At 36.2% G+C, this 6000-nt stretch overlaps 1 long non-coding RNA gene across 2 annotated transcripts in view; it reads left to right on the forward strand.

The window, feature by feature from the left end:
* The window catches only part of LOC132705274 (uncharacterized), a 68923-nt gene extending 63444 nt beyond the window's left edge, over positions 1–5479 (forward strand). For both annotated transcript variants that reach the window (XR_009619372.1, XR_009619371.1), the window contains exon 6: positions 5325–5479. This is a non-coding gene — a long non-coding RNA (uncharacterized LOC132705274). The remainder of the gene's footprint in view (positions 1–5324) is intronic.
* Positions 5480–6000: the final 521 nt, after the last annotated feature.

The raw sequence follows: 6000 nt of genomic DNA on the forward strand, positions 1-6000 counted from the left end.
AATTGTTTCAGAAACGATCTTTATCGTTTAAATTGCTTAAAAATATCATTTCTGTAAAAACTTTAAAGACTACAAAATTTTCTTAGCGGTAATCTTTCTGATACAGTTACTATTTATTGGTCGTTTAAAGTTCATTAATCCGTTTCAAAAGTAATAAAAAAAAAACACAGTTTTTACGGCCCTTTTACCATCTTCGGAAGGAGAAATGTTTGTTAACGATACTAAAGTTATTTTTTTAATATTCTCTTGACCCTAGAAATTACGGTGCGTTCCTTGAAGCAGCCAGGATATTGTCATGTGCTAGTTGATTCGGTAGGTTTTAGGTGTGTGGGTTGAAAATAAAGGCCAACGTTGATTTTCAATTTTGGAAACGATCTTTTTTCGCATTAACAGGAACTATCGAAAGCCGGACCTGGCAAAGGGTGGACTTCCAATAACGTTCAATTAACCCTCAGCTCGCCCACATAGTCAGCTGACGTCCTTACGAACACCTAATGTCACCCCGTGCCAATTACGCGTTGTCACGATTGCCTTCGGAATTAGGTAATAAGGGCCACGCCATTTGGCCTCAGCCCCGACGATACATATATGTACGAAATAAATTTTAAATTTGTGGGTTTACAAGTCGAACCACCCTCTGGTACCGTGCGGATTCTCCATTTAACGAGGTATACTTCGACCAGAAATATAGTGATTTTACTACCGACCCCGCGATTAACTTTGCCTACTGTTTATTACTCCAAAACCACATTCCAGGACCGTCCTAGGAATTTATCTACCTACACTAACAAGCGGGATATAAGTCTGTTTTCAATCTTTTTCGCCGAGCAATTCTTGAAACATGTACATAAAAAAATTAGTACAAAGTAACATGTTACGTTCTATTTCATTACATTTATACATAGTATCATCATTAAGTCACTTAGAAAAAAGTCACTATCGCTAATATCGTCACCTAGTTCAATGATCAACTCCGCCACTAATCTTCTTCTCGTACTCTGTCCATATACTCATGCTGGCGATTCCTTGTATTTCTGTATTCTCTATGTTATACGCACGGTGCCGTTCTCCGTTGTGCCGAATGAATGTAGCGGCATCTTCTATTCCGCAGGTGTCCCTTATGTTGCGAAGCCAGGAATGTTGTTTCCGACCCGGACCTCGCCGACCATCTATTTTGCCCTCTAAGAACGTGCCCAAGGTAAGATATCTTTCGCTCATTTATGATGTCTATATAGAAGCTCTCTCTACACACCGACTTCTTCTTCTTCTATGCGGTTCAGTGTCCGTATTTTTAGGGACCATGTCTCTGCTCCATGTAGCAATGTTAGGTCCTACGAAGCACCTTATTACGCGAAGGCGAAGTGCCAGTGGAAGAGAACGTGCAAGACGGAAGATCTTTAGTTTCCCCATCTGTATCCTTACTTCTACATCGCAGTCCCATTTTTGATTGAGGCTGGCACCCAGGTGCACAAAACGAGACACCTGATCCAGATCTTGATCGTCAATCCTCACACCCACGTCACTTTGTTCGCGGGTTATTGAAATAACTTTTTTTTTTGGTTAATTTGGAGCATAAACTCTTTACCTATTTGCCTAATTCTATTCAGAGTATGTTGAAGATCCTCAGGAGAATTTTCCAATACAGCTGTATCGTCCGCATACCGAAAATCGTTTCCAGGTAGATATAGAAAAACGTGGATATAGAAAATGTCTCTGTAATTAGTTGGTCATTTTTTTTTCATCTCAGCAATTTGTTTCCAGTACAATTGTTGAATTATTTTGATGTCCTTCGAATCTAAGCCAATTTCATATAACCTCTCCAAAAGAAGATCGTGCTTAATATTATCAAAAACCTTCTGATACTCTATAAAATATATAAACACGACCCGCCGTGGATCTTAGCATTTATGTATAAGAAGTTTCATTGAAAACAGAGCTTAGCTTTTCTTGTACCCAGACCCGCTCATTTGGCAGTGAAAAACTCGGAGGAAAATCTTCAGATCATGGCTCATAAGGCTTTTAAGCCTGTAGTCTCCACAGATTCTAGGGGTATTTTTTTAAGGTGATGTATAAAGGTAGACTTTAACCAGTCCGATGGAATTTTACCAGATTCATTCATATATCCTGTTAAATAAGTTCTTGATAAATATTTTTTCATTTATTTGTTACTTTTATTACTCGTTTTTCACAGTTAGACCAGCTTTGTACTGATATTTTAGCTACCTCTTCCCGAATTACGTTTATGGTACTATAAGTTGTGGTGCGGTGTTATCTCTGCTTATATGCGCTTTCAACTTAGACCAAATCATCTCAAACGGGTTAAATATACAATGATACGGGGGTGTTCTCAATCGATTTTGTAGCCTTTATTAAAATTTTAATAATTCCGGAAGTTGTTTTTTCGTGTTGCTCTCTTCAAAATATAAATCATTTTCGTACAGAAATTCGTTAATTTTTTTTTATTTGAAGAAGTATTTGGAATTTTTCTAATTTGGGCTGAATGATAAGAGGCATTATCTAACACAATAGCAGTATTTGGCGATAGTTTTGGCAACAGTTTATTTTCAAACCAGTACTCAAATATTTCGTGTAAAGTACCATCTTCTCTCACTTTCCTCTTGACTATCCCATTTGCAACAATTTTTCTTACAGTTGACTTCGGAACTTTCGTCATTTCACTTGTTTTCATTGCTGCTCCTACCTCCACTTCTGAATTTCTTATAAAATTACAATGATTTAAAACAATTTGTTTAGCATCCCAAGACAAATGGATCCGTTTTTTTTTATTTGCTGAGGTAGTTTCAGGCAAAAAAAAACGGAAAAAATAGCTTACATGAAAGCTGCATGTAGAAATTGCATCGCATCAACAGAGCTTAAAGAACAAAAACACCTAATTAATTGTACTGATGCCGGCGTAGGTGCTGCAATTGTGCACTGCTTTTAGACACCTTCTTTTTTGCCTGAAAATATAGGATTTCGACATATTTTGCGAAAACACTGAAGTAAAAATGCCGTATCAAAACATTGACAATGTGTGAGCGGCCATGTTGCCTGTTGAAAGCTGCAAGGCCTTATGGGTTGAACGTCAGAATTTGCAATAGGAGCTACTATTGGTTAAAAACGAAATTTTAAATCTCGCGCACGCGGACCTTCTCAAAAAAAATTACACATCAGCATAGGCAGGGCCTCTATATGTCTAGTAGCTATATGGGTTGAACCGAAATTGACGGGACGTTGAAAAAAAAAGCACTTTAAAAAAGAAGTACGCTTGGCACTTATTTTAACATCACAGATTGAAAGGCGTTTTTAAATTACATCTCAATAAACTTTTGATGAACCGGTTGGGTGAAAAACCCTGTACAGTTGATGGCTTCTAACGTCGCGTCGTGTGGGAGCGTCGCTGTGACGTCACGCGCCGCACTTATGTCGTGGGAAAAAGAGTCGGCAATTGCGCACAATTATGATACTAAATAATCAACTCTGGAATGTCGAAATTTTCGTAATCAAATCGTGCGCACATTTGTCTCACGCGATTTCACCGCGAAAATGGCGGATCGGCGTTTGTTTGTTTGTTTTTTTCGGAAAAATTCCGAGTCCTAATCGGTTTGAAAATGTCGGCCGCTCATTATGTACGTAAAGCCCGAATGAAGACATATAAAGTATACCGTCCGGTTTAAATCCTGGCCGGGATAAGCCGCGTTATTTACGTGTTTCGTTTGAACCGAACGTACATGGAGTTCTTCTGTACGGCTCCGAAGGGGGACGAGAAAAAAAAAGGCTGAAACGTCTATATGGTAAGCGTCTAGTCGACGGACTCGTCTTTTGCAAATGTGTGCGGTCAACGAGAATCGGAAAATACGTATGGGAGGATAAAATTGCAAAAATTTCAAATTAAATTAAACACATGTCCAAGGTTCTTGGTTTGGACGTCGTATAAATGAGTATCAGTCTCAGGTTCGGAAGTACCATTGGGAAAAATACTCGCTATAAGTCGAAAAGAAAACTAAGAAAGTTTACGAATAAATATTTCTGAAATGCTTTATTTTTTGCCAAAACAACAAATCACGAATTGCTGTAATTATTTCCGTTTATCATGTTATTGTTTTTTTAATTTGTTGCTTATCAATTTTTTTAATCTAAGCTGTTGGAATAAAAAAAAAGGTCAGATTCATAATATTTCTTAACTCCTTTTTACAAGAATTTACGCTAGACTTAAGCTTCCTAACCCCGTTTTTGGACAAATATTACTATAACAAAAACCTAAGTAACTATTTTCTGTTGTAATCTATTTATTATTATTATCATATGCGGCCGAGACGTTCGGATCTATTTAAAACGATCGGAATTTTTGCAATGTCCGTCTTGCGGCGACCGCCGATCTTCGATACGAGTGAGAGCCGGTCTGCTACAAAAAGCGGTCAGCTTCGAAACCCGGGTGAATATTTCCATTAATTGAAATAAATCAGCGAGCGAGCTGAACTGTTATTCAAACCGTACGAGGGGCATTAAAGTTTAATTAAACATATATAAACAACTTTTTATCGTTTACATATACGGGGTTATTCACGCTTATACGGCACGGAATATTGTCGTTAAAACACAGCGTTTTCGATAAGTGTTACAGCTTGGTAATTTTTCAAAGAAACTTCTACAGGCTTTCCAAAAGTTCGATTCAACAACGACGCAGGAAAAATCCACAAGTTCCGTTAATAGTAATACCTCTCGGATAGAGGGGGGTGGGGAGGTCTATTGTGGATAGTTTTTAAACTTGCTTTCATATTAAGCAGGTTTTCCGAAAGTAACGGTCAAAATAAGTGTGGGTTTTCATAAAGGTTGATGGCTAAACCTTTTTCTAAATATTTTTTAAATAGTTTGGTTTATGTCGAAATCGAACCTAATTAGAAAATACTTCTTGGAACTTAATGCACAAAATTTTTACATTCAGAAACTTGAAAAGTAATTTTCCAGGTTATAACGACCACTATAAGGATTCAATATACGCTCTTGTTTCCGATAAATGTTCATTTGGACTAAATATGGGGATCCAGATTTCAACAATTACACTAAATAATACAGCATAATAATACAAAATCAAAATTAAAAATTGTTAAAGCGTCAAAAATAAGTTTAGTGCAGTAAATTTTAGTGCACCATGTCAGAGAGCATTAGAATTTTTAAATAAGAAATATTTTTTTCTTCCTATCACCCATGCGATACTATTTTGTAAAAACAAATAAATTTGGTTTCGAATCAAATATGCCAATGACCATTTTTGCCATTTGTCATTTTGATGAATTTAATGTCTAATTCGATGTCAATTTTAGGTTGTTGCTGACCCACCACTACGGTCGGTTGTTGTGGTAGTCCATAGAAGAAAAACTCAACCTATTCCACATTCGATCTTAAGTAAATGGAACCAAATATTTGGCAGCCTCATTTGTCAACAGGAATACTCCCTTCGCGCATTATTTGGGTTCAAGATTCGTCCGGATTTCCTTTGAAAAAAATTCAAGACGGTTTCTATCCTTTGAAATGTGTTGTAACAATATTAGTGTACAATTTAATTTCAACGTATTGGAGTTGAAGCAGTAAAGTGAAATATAATATAATTCGAGATATAAACAATTAAATTGTTTAAATGGTAAATTTAGGAACATTCCGATTTCACATGTATTATTGTCACGTTAATTTTTTAAAAATAACCTATAATACCAAAAGTTATCTTGATAATTAGATCTAACATATTCGCCTTGGAAGTGAAGAAACTAACGAATTAGGTAGAAACAATATAAAAAAAAAGTGTTTTAAATAAATAATTTTGTTTATTGGAATTACAAAAAAAAAACAATGTAAAAATTTCAAATTTTGACAGTTAAAATGACATGCGTCGCCTAATTCAAGTCCAAGTACCTGGACAATGATTGCATAAATATTTTGCTTGAAGTTAATGACGACATCTTTCTTAACGTAGAAAGCTTATATAGGTAGCTGAAAGCAAAG

Source organism: Cylas formicarius, unplaced genomic scaffold, assembly GCF_029955315.1.
Source record: "Cylas formicarius isolate icCylForm1 unplaced genomic scaffold, icCylForm1.1 PGA_scaffold_7__23_contigs__length_41026272, whole genome shotgun sequence".
In the NCBI taxonomy this organism is placed as follows: Eukaryota; Metazoa; Arthropoda; class Insecta; order Coleoptera; family Brentidae; genus Cylas; species Cylas formicarius.